We start from the raw sequence: 17,890 nt of genomic DNA on the forward strand, positions 1-17,890 counted from the left end.
TCTCCTTGAGGGTTATCATTTCCAGGACTGTAATATTATTCTATGGATGTTAAGAAATTTTTCAAATTATGACAAACTAAGTCATGGGACATGGAAGACTAAGCAATTTTATGGATCAGTGAACACTGAACATAAAATCTGTTTTTTTAAATTACCCTCTCGAAGCTTCTTTTAAAAAGTTTATAAAACCACGTCTAAATACATCTGTTAGAAAAATAAATGGTTTCTGCCAACCATATTCTGTAAAACCTTGACCCATTTGAAAAATTCTTATACTCTGTTCCTGCATTCCTTCAATTTGTTTGACCTTCCCCCATGCCAGTGAGAATAAATTGTTATTTTTTATTCCAACGGAATGTTATTGATACTTCTATTTGTGTTTTTATCACTGTGCTATAATCATTTGTGTATCTTCTTTTGTCACTTGTTTCAGGGTGAACTTGTTGAGGGCAAGGGCATTATGTTATCATTCTTTTTTCATGTATTCATTTCATTTACAAGGTGAATTGTACCTGAAACAATGAACATTTTTCAAGGAATTTTCCTGAAGTATTTTTGACCCATAATAGGGAGCTTAATTAATATTTGTTGAATGGACTGAATGCCTTTGTTTCTTTATTATTTTTTAAATTTTTATCTTATATTGGAATATAGTTGATTAACAATGTTGTGTTAGTTTCAGGTGTACAGCAAAATGATTCAGTTATACATATACATGTATCTACTCTTTTTCAAATTCTTTTCCCATTTAGGTTATTACAGAATATTGAGCAATGTTCCCTATGCTAAACAGTAGGTCCTTGTTGGTTATCTATTTTAAATATAACAGTGTGTACATGTCAATCCCAAACTCCCAATTTATCCCTTCCCTCCACCCTTCCCCCCTGGTAACCATAAGTTCGTTCTCTGTGAGTCTGTGAATGCTTTTGTTTCTTACTGAACAAAATATTGTGAATTAGAGAGCAGTGGACTACAGTGGCTATACGTATTAGATAAGAGACAGTTTTCCTATAAGGGAACACTCTTCTAGCCTATTTTGCAAGATACTATCTTCACATACTCTTTGTTTCCTTGAAATTTGTGTCCTTTCAGTTCTGTGGCAGAAATTATTTGTGTAAATGATGTTCATTTTCTTCTTTCTTAATAATACAGACCCATTCAGAGGGGGGCAGCTGTGTGTCTGGATAAGTTTCCTGAGCTCCCAACTTTTCTTGCAACGCGGGTGGACTGTGCTACATTTTTGGCATTGGCATGTAAGCAGGAATTGTTAGTTAGAGCTCAAGAAATCACTTTAAAGGAAGATAAAATCAGCTGGTTTGGGTTTTTGCTTCTTGTAGTTAAAGATATTTGAGTAGGAAGGTGAAAACCTTCATTGTAAAGCTGCCATATCATCCCTGAACTGTTTTATATACTTATTTGGTAAGCCAAATAAATCCAGTTGGATTAAACATGTTTCTATTTCATGAAAATAAACCAGGAAAAAATGTTTTAGTAAATAGTGCATTTAATAGAATGAGAAATTGCAAAATTTATTTTACAATTTTCAAAAGAAAATCATATGTCTAAATGATTTCAGCTTGATTCAGTAAAGAGAGTGTTAAAAAGAGAGAGAAATGTTTTCAGTTGTGTTTTTAATAATACTTGATAATAAGGAAAGATTATCTCATATTTTTGAGAACATTGTTCATAAAAGCATAGGATGTGTATTACTTAAAATAAATATATAGATATCTAATTTATTGAAATAATCCAGCATAACTAATATAAAAAGGATAAAAGTTAGTGACTTTATTTAACAGAGAAGAACCAATAGAGGACTAATTACCATCATAAAATTAAATTGTGCAAAATATTACTTACCAATGGAGAAGCTATTCCAAAAGCAGTAGGAGACAGAAACTATTAGAACACATGAGGAAATTTTCAGACCATAAGAATGGAAGGGAAACCCATGGAGATACCATATTAGATACTGTCTGAAACATGGATGGCAAGATGAATCTCTAAAACATCCAAAGGAGATGCTATACTATCATAAAAGATTCCCTGTTATGAAAGTTTCACAACCTCTCTCCTTAGCCTGTCCAGCACTTAAAAATTAATAGAAGTCTATTAGTCTGTCCTAGCAGAATACTCTTCATATTGTGTGAACCCATTATCATATAGGAAATATCAATGACCAGTCTTTGTTCTCAGAAGAAACCATTTTGAAAATCATAGACAATTATTGATCTCTTGATTATGTTTTTTCAAGATTATATAAATCTGAATTATTTTCTATAAAGAACTTTGTTATTCTACTAATTGTCAGTGTTCTCTCCAAAAAACTTTTTAAACACAAGATTAATAAGCAACTATAAAACTTTAACAGAATATTATAATTCTAGGTTTAAGAATAACATTCTGTCACCAACCAATCATCAATAAGTAATCTCTAGCTTCTGTGTGGATTGTTTAATGAAGGATTATGTATTTTTCTCAATTCTAAATGAATGAAATACTTTTTGCCTGTTGGTTCCTAGATCCTGCTTTTACTCTCTTTTTTACTTGATAACCGTCTACCTATTTGAAGAGTTGTTATGTTCCCTCTGAAGACTTCTTTCTATTCTTTAGGCTACATTTCTAGCAACCACTTCAAGTATCTCTAATATAAAGAGTCTTTTTCAATGTAATAGCGTGTAACAGTGGCCCTTTTGGTACAATATACATTGTCTAAACTTTTTTTTTTTCCCCACTTCCACTAGTAAAAAATTGCAGGCTTATAGTTGATTGCTTAAACCCAAATATGGTACTTCACATGAATCAAGTTTTCTTTTTTGAGAACTCCAAATCTTTACTCTTGCCAGCACACAGAGAGCCTTCAATAGACATTGCAGAAGTGAATGGGTGAAGTAATGAAAAAATAAATTAAATTAGTTTTCCATGACCACATCCAGATAAAACCATGTTGGCTTCCCTCCATAACTGAACCCTTTCTAAAGAGAAGAATATTTTAATTTATCCATTACAGAATTCTCCTTGAGAATAATGGAAATCTCTACATTTGTATTTTGGAGGCTATACTTCGTTTTCATCGGGATTGTTTTTTTCATCTCCAGTCTGCCTTCAGCTCTTCCATTCCCTATTGTACTCTTAGTTCACTGCCATCAGTTCAGGCATCTTGTCTCTACATTATAATAATCCTGTGGGAATGTAATGTGCCCAAGTCCAAGTATTTAAATCCATGTGTCTTTTTCTTAAGGCCCTCTATTTTTCTTGGGTCTTAAGCTCTACCAAATACCACTTGTTATCTCCTTTATAGCTTTATGATTATTCTTCTGGACAGAATAGTCAGAAATGAAATGGGAGCTGAGGAATTAATTATGTTTTCTCTGTTGTTTCTTTCTATTACAACATTTATCCCAAGCTGCAGGCAGATGAATTCCTTATGTTTCTGCTTTCTAGGAGGGTAACTCATCATACGCTTCAACTTTCCAGTTAATCTTTTATATGTTAATTAAAGTGGTCTATCTTGCCTCTGAGACTCACCGTCACTTTCTGTATTCAAAATTTTCATCATTGATATCATGCTATTGCAGATTCCTCATCGATAGTAGGAATGCAGTATATAGTCCCTACAACTTAGTCCTATATTGTGATTTTACTTCTCTTTCCCTCTCCTTTTATTTCAACTCAAATGTCTTTGGTGCTCCTTCAGACTCCTATTACTGGCATATATCAACGTCACTTCTAGTAAGTCAGTTTTATTTAGCATACTACACTTGTTCATTGCTTTATTTTTTTTCTGTCTTCAATCTCTTCTGACTTTATTTGATAATTTACTTGCATTCAGTGTGTGTCTTTTTAAGTATATATCTTCAGTTTTTGCACGTGTGTATTCAGTGACTAATCAGATGAATTTATTTTTTTAACATTTAATTCATTTAATAATCTTAATTTAACATCAACTGCATGCAAGAGTTTTATAAAATCAGAGACATAAAAATTAAAATGACAAAATTTCTGACCTCAGTTGTCTATTAGAAGATATAAAATTTGAACAAGTATAATATGGATCCTGCTCTCTATTAAAAGAATGTTTCCCTTCCACTCTAGATCTTATTCTTATTTTTCTGACCTCTCTCAGTTTTAGTAAAAACTCTTAGAACATTCCTCTTTCAGACTGAGTATGGTGATCAACCTCTGTGGTATGACAACACCCCATGCATAGTATAACTAAGCTACTTATCATGAAATATCATAAACAGTGGCTTGCATGTCTATCACCCTTATGGCCTGTGGGCTCCTGGAATACGTATATACATCTCTATTCCCAGTGCTTAGAGTTCAGAGATGATACTCAGTAAATTAATTTTGACTGCCCAAATGAATGAATGATTACATATTATGATAAAGATTTGAGGTAGAGATCATTGATAAGGACGATTGATGGATTATCATCCTTTGCACAATATTTTTTGTTTGCTTTTTATTAGCATGAGCTCTTCATTTAGTTCATTATCATGTTTTAATTCATCCATATCAAATTTAAGAAATAACCTCTGCATTTTGTAGAACAGAAATTTGTGGATTATTTATATTCACCTTCTTAGAGTTATAAAAAGTTCTAACTGAATTAATCCTGAGAGATTTTGAATATCATTTTTTATTTTTTCAAATTATGATTCAAATTAGATGCATGCATTTACAATTATATGAGCCCCACCCAGTTAAAGCTCTGTCTGTTGATACTGTGGGTATCATGACTGTCATTGAAGATGAACGGAGGTCTCATATTAATATCATGATATTAATTTTTATTTTAAGAAGGACCTTCTAGCAGTTCTTATAATAGACCCTTCAGATAAGCACCGGGCACATCTTACTCTGTCCTGAGTTGAGGAATGTTTCCCCCATATTTTGTATCTCAATAGCATCATTAAGTTGCTGGCTCAAACTTAACTTGTCACTATGAGTTTCTATAAATGGCCCCTGTAGGATGCACTTTTGTAATTTTCTGTCAGTGGGATGTGCTTTTGTAATTTTCTGAGGTACCTGAGTAGAGGCTTCCAAGAAACATGAAGGGACTGCATGGTCTGCTATATGTAGAGATCAGGAATGAAAAGTTGCTAGGATGAACAAATTAGTTTCAGCTTTTTGTGAATATAAATCTAAGAAATATATTTTAATTCCCAAGATTTAATTTTTTCCACTTGAGTGTAAGTAACGAGCAAAGTACAGTTAGCCCCCTACATATGAACGAGTTCCATTCTGAGAGTGCATTCATAAGTCCAACAAAGTTAGCCTAGGTACCCAACTAACACAATTGGCTATATAGTACTGTACTGTAATAGGTTTATAATACTTTTCACAGAAGTAATACATAAAAAACAAACATACAAAAAATAAAGACAACATTTTTAGTCTCACAGTACAGTACCTTGATAAGTACAGTGGTACAGTACAACAGCTGGCATACATGGGGCTGGCATCGAGTGAACAGGCAAGAAGAGTTACTGACTGGAGGAGGGAGAGGAGGTGGGAGATGGTAGAGCTGAAGGATTGTCAGCAATAGGAGACGGAGGACAAGCTGCAATTTCACTCAGGCCTGATGTTGATGGAACCCATGTTAGCATCTTTGAAAGTTAGCAACTTTAAGGTTCATATGTAGGGGACTTACTGTAAAATAATGCAGATTGATCCTAAAACTCAGTTGTGCCCCAAATTAAAAAAAAAAAAAGGTAGAAAGAAGGTCTGTGTGGGTTTTTTTGTTTGTTTCTAGCCTCTTTAAATATTTATAGTTATATATCTAAATATTATCATTTGCAAAATTAAATATCTGGATATCCTGAAGCTATGACTGAATTCAGCTAGCTTCTGCCTTGCTACGTTTGAAAATCAGTATCTAAGTTAAAGAATCAATAGATAAAGGTAACTCAGGCCCTTGATAGAATGATTTTTCATGAGCTCAGAGGGTTTGGAGAACTACTGGAATACCAGCAACTCTTGAACACTGGTTTACTTGTTGGGCACAGGGACTTTTCTCCTGCCGTTACCAGCCCCTTGAGAAAGTCAACAGTACTTTAAGAGAGAGACTGTAAGAGAATTAAATTACACATTAGATTAAGAAGAGCTGATGCAAATAGATTGTTTACATGTCTAATTCCTTATCCAACTCTGAGCACAGTGTTCTGTCTAGCAGAAATGAGTGATCAAGTTTGAGGATAATTAAACATTTTCTGCTTCCAGAAGACATGATCAGTTCATGGGATAAAGTACCACAGAGCATGTTCCTGTTTTGAGATTTTCACAAATATGAGGTACATTAAATTTAGGCAGATTTACTCTACACTTTTTTAATTGAAAATAAACACGAATAAAATTAGGGGGTTTCAGTGTCTGTAAAACAGCTCAAATTGTTGTGTGTATCCATTGATGGGGAACCAGGACCCTGCCCCAAGGCTGCACTATTGTTTCTCTTGACTGTTTGTTTTTCCCTTGTCTCGCATCCCCTCCTTCCCTAATTAACAACTGCTTGAATCTGCCCATTGGAACTCAGGGAAGGTCATGGAGGCTGAATGAAGACTATCTCCTGTAATCAAAGAAATGGGGGACACAGAAAGGCTTTGTGCCCAGGAGCCTCACAGGGCCCTGCTGGGTGTCATAACTACTAACAAGTCCTTGTTGAACATTCCTGATTCTTTTCCCTAAATATCATTTTACTTGTGTTTAATTTCCCTTAAATTCTTAGCTAGCATGTGCAGAGACATGTATGTATAAAAAAGACAACATCCTTTAGGAAAAAAGGTAAATGTTTTAATTAAACTTTAACTATGAGAAATCTTATTCTATTTTTTATTTGCTAAAGGAATACAATCACATTTTCAAGTATATCACATGGCAAGTATTGAAAAGTGATGAATCTAGTAAGTAATTTATTTTGAAAAATTTTTTAAATGTCTGTCAAATTAACAGGGATAAAAGTGATTCTCAATCTATTTTTGATTGAGTTGTCTACAACTGCCAATATTTGATAACTTTTGACTTACAAAACTGGCACATTTACTTCATTTAAAGTAAACACACCCTTTATAGTTCGGGGAAATAATAAACTTAATATTTCCCATTTTAATAAGAGACCCTAGTAATCATGACTTAAACGTTGTTTCTTTTCCCATTTTTCAGAAAGCATAATGAATGTTAACATTGCAATGGGAAATATACCATATATCTTTTATTGCTGTGAAAGTTTTCCAAGTTTTAGATGGAAAATTCTTCCATCTAAAGAAAATTCCCCTTTACCATTTTCAGACAATTTACTGGCAGTTTCATGTAGAGGAAAGGGCTTGGCCTCTGGAGTCAGGGAAAGACATGTTAGGATGCTTGCCCTGCCATTGTGTGACCTTTGTCCTCAATAGTCTTGACCTCTCTGAGTCTTATCATTGTTATTTGTTAAAAGGACACCAGAACCTTTCTCTGTGATTAAAGTGAGTGACAGATATACAAAGCCTAGTCCCATGCCCAGGACAGTGTAGACACTCCCTCCTGCTGACCTAATTTGTAAGCATTGAATGTGTCTTTGGTGTAACCCATGCCTTCTGTCATGCTTTGTTTTGGTAAGCTAGAAATGCCCTAGATATTGCTCTGGAATACTTTCTTTACAATAAAATGTAGCTAGCATTCTCTAAACTGGCATTTTGTTTTGTTTTTGTTTAATTTTTTCTTTATTAAGAACAATGGTTATTGAACAATGAAAGAGGAAAGTACAGCCTTACATTGAAAATGCAGACCTGGGGATGAGTGTGGGGTGAGCTACAAGTTTCAGGCTTCTAAGAGGATGAATCTGGAATCCTTTTGTGCTGAGCTTTTTGGGGAAATCACCTGAGAGGACTATTTTATAATGAAAATATTTTAGCTGTCTTATTACCCCTGCTACAACTGATAGCAGATAATGTTGAGTGATCACTCTATGCTAATTGCTCAACTAAGGCATTATCCCATTTAATCGTCACAAGAAATTTATGAGTTAATTATATCATTGTCATTTTAAAGATGCACTAGTGAGCTTAAAAAAGTGATAGTGTCAGAATTTTAGCCCAGGATTGCCTGACATCTTAGTAACCAAGCTCTGAGTCATGTCATATTCACTTTCTTATTACAATTGAATATCTGGATCATATATGGAGAAAGGATATTTCTCTTTCAGAAAGGCTGTCAAATTTATCAGAAGAGATAAGTTTTTGCTTAGTTTTATTTATTCTTTTTGAAATGGTTTTAAAAATAAATACATGTGGGGTCCATATTTTCGTATTCCGAGGAAAAGAATGAATTTGTTGTTAAGAAAGGAAGGCATAACACAGGCAATCTGTTTAACCTTATTCCATTTCATTAAAAAATAATTTTACTAAAGATGTGGAGATATAACTAGGTTTGGCATCAAAGAAAATTGTCTCATGTTTCTAATCAGTTCTCCCAGATAGATTTCTAAATAACAGCTGTTACTGAAACAACTCTCCATAAGTGTAACATCATAGCTACAGCACTCTGTAACTCTCCATATTGCTAAATGTCAGTAGTTTAAAGTTTAAAAAAGCAATGTATGTTATTTTCTTTTTTGTTGTTGTTGTTAAAGATCACATCAGGATAACTGTTGGAATTTAGCTGATAGATGTGTGACCTTGTGCTCCTGGGTTTTCTGAAGAACCAGGATCGAAGGGACATTGGGTTATTGCTAAGTCCTGATATGGGTGGTGAGACAGAGCCTCTTTCCTTGTGCTAACTCTAGATTCCCTTTAGAGGGGCACTTCTTAGAGAAGTTCTAGGCCAGTGGCCCCTGTCCCTCTCTGTGCCTGTGAGTCAACCTTGAGAGATAAGTTAATCTGCACTGTGCCAACTGAAAAGAAATAAACTACAGTGTGAGGAGGCAGATATATGAGACCTAGCCTGGTCCTGCCATTTGTTAGCTGTGTTCCTCAGTTTCCTCATCTATAAGGTGATGATAATAGCATTGCTGATTTGCAGTTTCCTCCAGAGCTTCCTGCCTGTTACCTGAAACTGGCCCCATTCACGGAGGGCAGGGAGAGATCTAAGAAGCAGGCAAACTCTCCAGATTGGTAGGTGGTAGGTTTAATAAGCAAGAGAAATTATTGAAAGACAAGTTTATTTCTGAACCTGCCTGTTCAGAATCTCGAAAGATTATATAGAGGCCTTAACTGGGTTTAGTCACGTACACAGTCCAGACCGTTTCATCACTACATTGTTATCTCAAGGCTGTGTCCTTGGGGCAGCTTCCGGAAATGGGCAAGGTAAGCGGAATGCATATTCCAAGGACAGGGGAGGGTGTGAGGAGCCTCCAGTTGTCGGGTCCAGCTTGTGGGCCAGACTAGAGATCACGTCTTTTTGATGACTTTCCACAATAAGCATCTGCATTACAGGAATGTTGTGGGGTGAGATAGATAAGAAAGGTAGCACTATTTATTGAATAGATAGTACATGCCAAGTATTGTGCTTTTACGTGAACTACCTCATTCTCATAACCTCCACATTTGGCAATACCATATGATTAACATATGTGCAATTAGAGCTCCAGAAGAGGAAAGAGACCCAGGAGGGAAGAATATTTGAAGAGATAGTGGAGAAATTGTTCCAAATAGGAAAAAAATTAAAAAATAAATAAACAGCCCAACACAAAGGAAGCGGAGATGAAAGAAGTTCAGGAACCTTAGGCAGGATAAACAGTACAAAAACGCATACCTTGGCCCATCATAGTCATACAGCTAAAAACTAAAAAAAAAAAAAAATTCTGTAAAGCTGGCAGAGTAAAAGACAATTCACATTCAGGGGAACAATGATATCTGCTTCTTATAAACACTGCACAGGAAAACAAACAAACAGAAAATTCCTGAAACCTTAAAGTTCACACATGAAAGAAACTCAAAAGAGGTTTTAACAAATTTGGAAACAATCCTGGAATTTATATAACATTTCCAATAGTAAGTGTGAAGTTGAAAGAAACTTTTCTAAGTAATAACTAATAATAAAAGTTTCCATCAACCATACTAAAGAAAGACTGAATAATATTTTTTATTTCTACATTGACAATTGTATTACAAAATTCTTTTCATTTGACATGGTGATCAGAAATAATACAATCAAAATGTAAGAAAAAAGTATTATAGAGATGGTGAGATAGTTATTGGATAAAAATATTATATTTTTCTGGATTTTGTGATCCACTATTTGTAATTTTCTGAAATTTGCTATTTGTTGTGATTTATATAGTCACTTTTGGACTTAATTTAAAAGTTGTAATTATGCTTTCTTTCTCTTACAAAGGACACATCAAATTTTCTAAGCTTCACAACCTGGATACACCTCTGATTTTCCTCTAAAGCAGTCTGTCTTAGTATGTCGTGGAGTATTTTATAAACATGCTTCCTTAGAGAAATGGGCAGCTTATAAAAAAGAAATGGAGAAGGTTTCTGAGATTTCAGTAGAACATATTGTTTGCATTTGAATGTTTATAGAGCTGGTTAGAGAGCAGACATAGTTTTAGGATCAATGAAAGTGAGTCTGAGGAATAACAGGTGGAGGTGGGGATGGCAGGAGGGTGTTAAGTACCTGAGGAGCGTACAGCATAGTCCCACCTGAGGCTGATGTATAACATGAGGCCTTGAAGGCTGCACTCCAAATCTAGGATGAAAGGGTAAGAGTACATAATAGGGACAGCATAGGAAGATGAGGGGGAAAAAAACAGCACAATTATTTATTGAGTCTATTTGGCAGTTTAATACTGGCAATGGATATTGTTGATGTAATGATCTCTTTGTGGCTTTTTCAAAAATGAACCCAATTGCAGTACAAATAAATGAGGACTTCCCAGAAGTTTAGTCTGGTAAGGAAAGCAGTTTGTATTAGGAAAAACTTGTAAGCAAAGGATCACTTTCATAAACTATATCTGTCTTTAAAATACAGTCATTTCCCAGCTTAGATATTTCCCTGTGGTCCATTTTATTTCCATTCTGGGACAGTGCAAGGTGTAATGCAACAATGGGCTCAAAGTTAATATCATTCTGGACATTAATTGACCATCAGCCTGTTTGGTCATGAGGAAAACCAACACAACATTATAATAATAATGATTACAGCAAGAGAGAGAAGACTGGGGAGAGAATGAAATGATTCTGAGAAAACTCACTATAATTATATTTAAAGAAGATTAAATTTCCACAAGTTAAATTGTTTATAGAACAGAATTTATTTTTTCACTGTTCCTGGTATCATGGTAACAAATAGTCATTCTCAATGTTTAATATATATAAAATTTAAAATTTAAAAGCAAGTACAATTCATCCCATGCTTTGATTCATGTACAAAACATCTTCACATCTTATTTGTGCTTTAATAATTTAGTTTTTTATATTAATTGGAAAAAACTGTAGCTTTTAATAAATAGCACTAAGAATCTCAAAGGACATGTGTGGACATACTGATTATTTTCCTTATTAGCACATATTCTTACAATTGATTTTTCTTAGTCAAGAAAAGTCTTGTTTGATCTGAAGATCATATATTATCCTCAAACTCGTATCTGGTTTTGAGCTAAGAATTACATTCTTTTGAGCATCTTAGCAAATCTTGTATTGCATATTGAATATAATACTTGCAGTATTATCTAGCTGTGTAAAATAACTACTAGTGGAATATAAATGAATGTGTTTATGAATAAGCCTAGAGCATTGTTGGTGAGCTTATATAATCTATACCTATAGAACTCAAAACACTGTAGATGTTATACATATTTCTAACACTAGACATCAAAAATGAAAAAATAATGTGAAAAATAAATACATATTTATTTACAGGTATAATGACTCATGCATTGATAACAAAGAAGCAGCAACGTGATTGATTCACTGTAGCCTAACCTATACACTAATGAATGAATTGTTATAACATTTTTATGGTACATAGTATTACAGTCATACTCATAATATAGTATTGGAAACATTGTTACATTTTTAAAAAACAATTTACCTGTGACAGTAGGTCAGTATGCATTTTCTTCAGTTACCAGAAAGAGAGAGGCATATACTATATGGTAATACAGTCTTTTGAAAGCAAAGTTATAAAATAGTAAGAAAACTGACACATTATTAGTTTTTTATTAACTATCACCTAATGCCTATATAAGGATAGGCTATTCACTTCAGTACAAGTCTTACACATGATGTTCCACCTGATGGATACTTAGGCAATGATGATGATGACACAAAAATGGCTCAAACAGTTCTTGCTGGACAGTTATTAGATTTTCATTTCTCTCTTCTCTTCCATACTGTTGACAATCCTTTGGTACTCTGTGTAATGAGCCTTAAAGGTCCTTGTGACTCCGTGATCTAGAGGCTGAATTAGAGACGTTGTGTTTGTGTCAAGTAGACCACTTCGACACCTTTGATGTTGAACTCATGGGGTTCTGGGAGGCCAGAGGCATTGTCCAATATCAAAAGAACTTTAAAAGTCCATCCCTTACCAGCGAGGCACTTCCTTACTTCAGGGACAAAGCATCGATGGAACCAATCCAGGAATGGGTTCTCATTGTTCAGGCCTTCTTGTTGTGCAACCAAAAGACTGGTGTTTATCTTTTTCCTTCAAGACTTGGGGTCTAGAAGCTTTACAGATAAGGGCAGTCCTGATTATAAACCTGACTGCATTTGTACAAAACCATAGTGTTAGTCTGTCCCTTCCTACCTTAAATCTTGGTGCTCACTTCTCTTCCTTACTAATAAATGTCCTTTGTGGCTTTATTTTTTCAGAATGGGGCATTTTCATCTACATTAAAAACCTGTTCAGGCAAATATTCTTTCTCTTCAATGATTTTCTTAACGGCATGGGAACTTGTCTGCTGACTCGTGGTCAGCAGAAGCTGCTTCTTCTGTTATCTTGACATTTTTAAAGCCAAACCTCTTTCTAAGATTATCAAACCATCCTTTGCTGACATCAAATTCTCCAGCTTTAGATCCTTTACCTTCTTTTTGCTTTAAGTTGTCATATAATGCCTTTGCTTTTTCTCAAATCTTATTGGAATTTATAGGTATGCCTTATAGCAATCCTGCACCCACATAAAAGCTGCATTTTCGATATGAGATAAAAAGTTATTTTGCAAAAAGTGCTAGGTTTTCCTGCCTGCTGGCATAGCTGCAGTGACAGCTTCATGAATTTCCTTTTCTTTTTTTACAGTGGTCTTTATGCTAGATTCATTTATCTTGAAATGCGGGCAACTGCAGCTGCAAACCTCAATCCATGGTACACATCAAGCAGTTCACCTTTTCTTGTAATGTTGTTACTTTTCTCTGCTTCTTGGGAGCACTTCCAGCATCACTAGTGGCATTTCATATGGGTCCCATGGTGTTATTCAAGCTATTGCACTAAACACAATGAAAAATACGTGAGAACCATGAAGTATCATTTTTTATGCAATTTACTGGAAAGACGAACTGCTCACTCAGAGATGGTTATTGTCACCTCGCATTTTAAGCTGATACTCTCAACACGTGAGCTCAGCACAAGAGCAACAGGAGGTGGCTACGAAATTATTACAGTAGTAGAGTATGTGCTGCAGTTAATTATGAGGTTATGATTTAGTACTGTATCTTTACATTTGTTTACATTTCTCTCACCTGCAAATGGTATCTGTAAGTGCTAACATGTGTAAGTTTTGATAAATTTTAACTTTTATAATAGATTTGTGTATGTTTTATGTTAGTAAATGATAAAATAGACTAGTATCTACATGTATTTTATGCATTCATGACTTACCTAACTTTTTATTAATTTTTTGATAAGCTGCACCCTTTGTGAGGTTTTTCAAATTATCACAAATCTCCAAAACTTTTCCAATATACTTATTGAAAAAAATCCACGTATACGTGGGCCCACACAGTTCAAACCTATGTTGTTCAAGGGGCAAGTGTACAAGAAAGACGGTGTATGCCAATCAAAAGCCAGTCTTACTGGTATGAACTGATAGGAACAGATGTAAACTGTGACAATCAAGAGAGAAAATGCCCTGTCTAAAGGGTGTAACCTTTATTAATCTCCTTGCACATGGAGGTTTGGGTGTAGACCTTCCAATTTGTTGAGAAAAACTGAAAATTTGGAATTTTTAAATGAGATTTTCTTAATTATAAAAACAGATTAAAAAATTACTGCCCCTCAGATCAAACAAAAGAGGACTCAGTGAATGTCTAGGTCATAGACTATTCATTGGTAACCTCCAAAACTGGTCTTAAAGGAGTAGATAATCAAAACAGTCCTAAATCATGACTATGGCTGTTAAAATTTGCTTGTACTGTACAGCTATGATAATTTTTGCCAAAGCTTTAAGTGTAGCAAATAAAACCTCCCTCTACCATTTTAATCTTCCATCAGTACAAGCAAAAGTAATAAAAAAGGAAGAGCCTTGCCTCACCTTGCCTGAAGTTTTGCTACCTGTCTTTATTATTCCAGGCTAATGTGATTCCTATGGCTTTTGGTTATAAAAATACTTTTATCATCACAATTTTACTGTCCTGCTCAGCTGATTGATAGAAGCAAGATAGATGAAAGAGTAACAATTTGTTAATTATCAAAGAAAATTCTGGAGAGTAAATTTAGTACTTAATTTGTTCTTGTTTAAAGTAAGGTTCAACAGTTTTTTTCTGAGCAGTGATGCCTAAATCAGGGCTTAAACGAATAGATGCATTCTTTAGATTTCAGTAATTTTGGCATCATTTCTCTCTTTTCCTAACTCTGCTCCAATAGTTTATTTAAATGTCAAAATTGTGTGTCACAACTCAGAAGTAAAGACTGAAAGTCCCATCTGTACAGAAGATGATCATGACAATATGGTTGTAAATGGCTCTCTGTTAAACACTACCTGCTGTCCCTTGTACCCTCATTCACAACCGTTTTGGCAGGAGATTTCCTACTAAAAATTACTAGCTGTATTTTCTTTGACTCTAGAGGGCAAACATTTTTTTTCCTTCCAAGAAAAAATACAGACTTCAGTTTTCAACAATGGGGTAAGGTTTATAAAGAGCAAATTTGGTGCTCTTCAAGCAATTAATATTCGAACTGGCTATAGTGATGAGAGGTTAAATATTAATTCAATTTTCTTATTTTGAATTGTTAAGGGGAAAGAAAAACCTTTTATAGTGGCATTTCATTTGTTTTGGTTTCCAATCCATTATTCTATTAAATCAGCTTTTATTCATGTGAATATTGATTTGGGCTTTGTTTTTTAAAAAGAGAGAAAGATTTATTTTAAAAAGAAAATAAATGAACATAATATAAAACCAAATGCCAGTGCAAAAGCCATTTATACTATGGTTGAAAAATACTTTGTAAATGAAAACATACTCTTTAAAACACCTGTAAAAGAGAACAACATTTGTAGAAACTATTTATTTGCCATGCCTTAACACTTTTTGGGGAGGAAAGTTTATGGATTTTTCTCAGAAGGTGCCAGCAGTACAGGTCGTCCGTAAACTGTTAGTAATTAAGAGGCTGCCAGCGTTGCCTCTGAAATGTCCATGCCTCTAGTTCCCGTGAGTACCACCCAGTATAATCCCCCTATTTCAAAGACCCAGGTCCATCCTCTAAAAAGAGACATGTTTACCTGCCTACATGCTGATCTCTTCACTTCTAAAATTATTTTTGGAATATAAACAAATCCTTTTTTGCTTTTGATTGTAAACACTTATCCATAGAAATAACATCCTTTTAAAAATTAGTGTTTATGTATACTGTGGGCTTATGCTTATGACAAAGCATGAGTCTATTTAAACCAAAAGAATAAAAGAGGCATCTTTCTCAGAATTCTATACTATTTGCTTTCTTTCCTTGATGATTCTTCCCAACCCATCTCAGAGTACAAGATATTCTCTAGAGAATAGCTGCAACCCTAAAGTACCTCCAGGGACTGACTGCTATCATCTGCCAGTGACTATCACAGGAGAATTCTGAGAGGTTATTTTGCCCTGCCTAGCTTCTCAATCATACAGAGCTAACAGTGCAGACTTTTGACAGGATTTCTGAATGAGGCCCAGCTCTGCACATTTGCATGCATGCTTGGTTTTGCATGTTGTTATATAAATATTAAAATAGATCACAATATGTATAATACTGTTTGATAGATAGATGGCCTTCAAGAAAGGAAGAAAGACAGAAGGGAAGGGAGAGAGGGAGGGAGGAAGGAAGGAAGGAAGGGAGGGAGGGAGGGAAGGAAAGAGTGAAGGAAAAAGCCCAGGTCATTTTGACCTCTTTGAAGTCTTGTCCATTATATTAATCCTTTGTTGAGTATTTTGTTTGGTATTGATTTTTGGTTTTTATGTCTTTGGTTTCATACCCCAGGCCCCTGCTTTCCTATCCACTTTCGATTGATACATATGTCTCTAGATGATGTATCTGAATACTTGGAGGAGTTACTTCCCAAGATATTACCTCTCAGAAATGCCATCCCTCTATTAACTCAAAGCAACATATCATGAGAGTTTGTAGGTTCTTCCCTTATATTCTAAATAGGCTTTCAAGAAATTGCACATGGCTGTAAGCCTTTTCATCCCCATCTGGGGATGGAGATCTGATACTTTCCTAAGAAATAGTAACAAAAATCAACATATAAATAAAATTTCAGTTTAAAAAATTATCACTTTATCTGAAAAAAATAAAGCAGAAAAATAATTGAAGTTTTATCAATTCTTAAATGGGGAAGGAAACTGAAAGCACTTTATGCTGTGAAAGCACAGAATAATTTTGTTCCATCAAGTTAGAACTTATTCTTTAGGAGCTCAAGATATAAATGTAGGGAAACAAGAAACAACAGAGCCAGGCTATAAATGTAACCCTCATCTTGTTGCATTACTGACCTTATTTCAAATATCAATTATTCCAGGAGCTATAGAAACATCTGATTGGATAGATTCACAAGGCAAGTATGTGTAGGTAAAATAAATAGAGATCAATTAACATTTTGTTCTAAGTTAATCAGCAGCTCTGTTCCATTTTCCTTACATTTTGTGAGTATGGACTGCAATGCGAAGTGAGCAGCCTGTGATATGATGAGGCCGTCTTTTTCAAAACAAATAATTAAGCAATGGGATATAACTCAAAATGTGCACATAATGACACAATTACACCCCCAGGATATTTTCAAGGCTTGACATGCACTAAAATACTTCTAAAACCTAGGAGGGTGATTAATATATTTTGCATGATAAACTTATCCCCCCACAGTTACCTCATTTCAAAGATAAGGAATGCAATTATTAGAAATAAATATTAAACCCAGAGATAAAAGAGCATAGTGAGGCAGTATGGAGGGCTTCAAGGGCTGCACAAGAATTTGAGAACTTTAGTGTACGATTTTTAAATATGTATTTAATTGATTTGACAGCAGAGGATACACCTTCTCATTAAATTGAACTTTGACTCACATCCATAAAAAAGTGACAATCCTGAAGAAATTGTTTAATTAATAGCCTGGAATTCCATTCTTAAGAAACATTAACTCTTCCTTACCTCCCACTGTAATGTCATATTACTGTATACAGTTGACTTAGATTTTAGGGTCTGCTTGCCAAGAAAATTGTCAATCTCCTCTAGTTCCCTTATTACAAATCTTTCCATCTTATCTAGAACATTTCTCATGCCTCTAGGCTGTAAAGCACTCTTGGGAGAGGGATAAAACACCATATAAACATACATGTTTTCGGAAAGAAAATTCCCTGAAGTTATGTAAGCAATTTTGCTACTTGTTGGTACAGATTTATCTTTTACTAAAGAATATAATTCACAAAGAACTGAAATATAATGGTTTAGGTCTTTTAGTATATTTAGTATATCTACATGCATGTCTCCATTTCTACTGCTC

This window comes from Balaenoptera physalus, assembly GCF_965194825.1.
Source record: "Balaenoptera physalus genome assembly, chromosome: 3".
Taxonomy (NCBI): domain Eukaryota; kingdom Metazoa; phylum Chordata; class Mammalia; order Artiodactyla; family Balaenopteridae; genus Balaenoptera; species Balaenoptera physalus.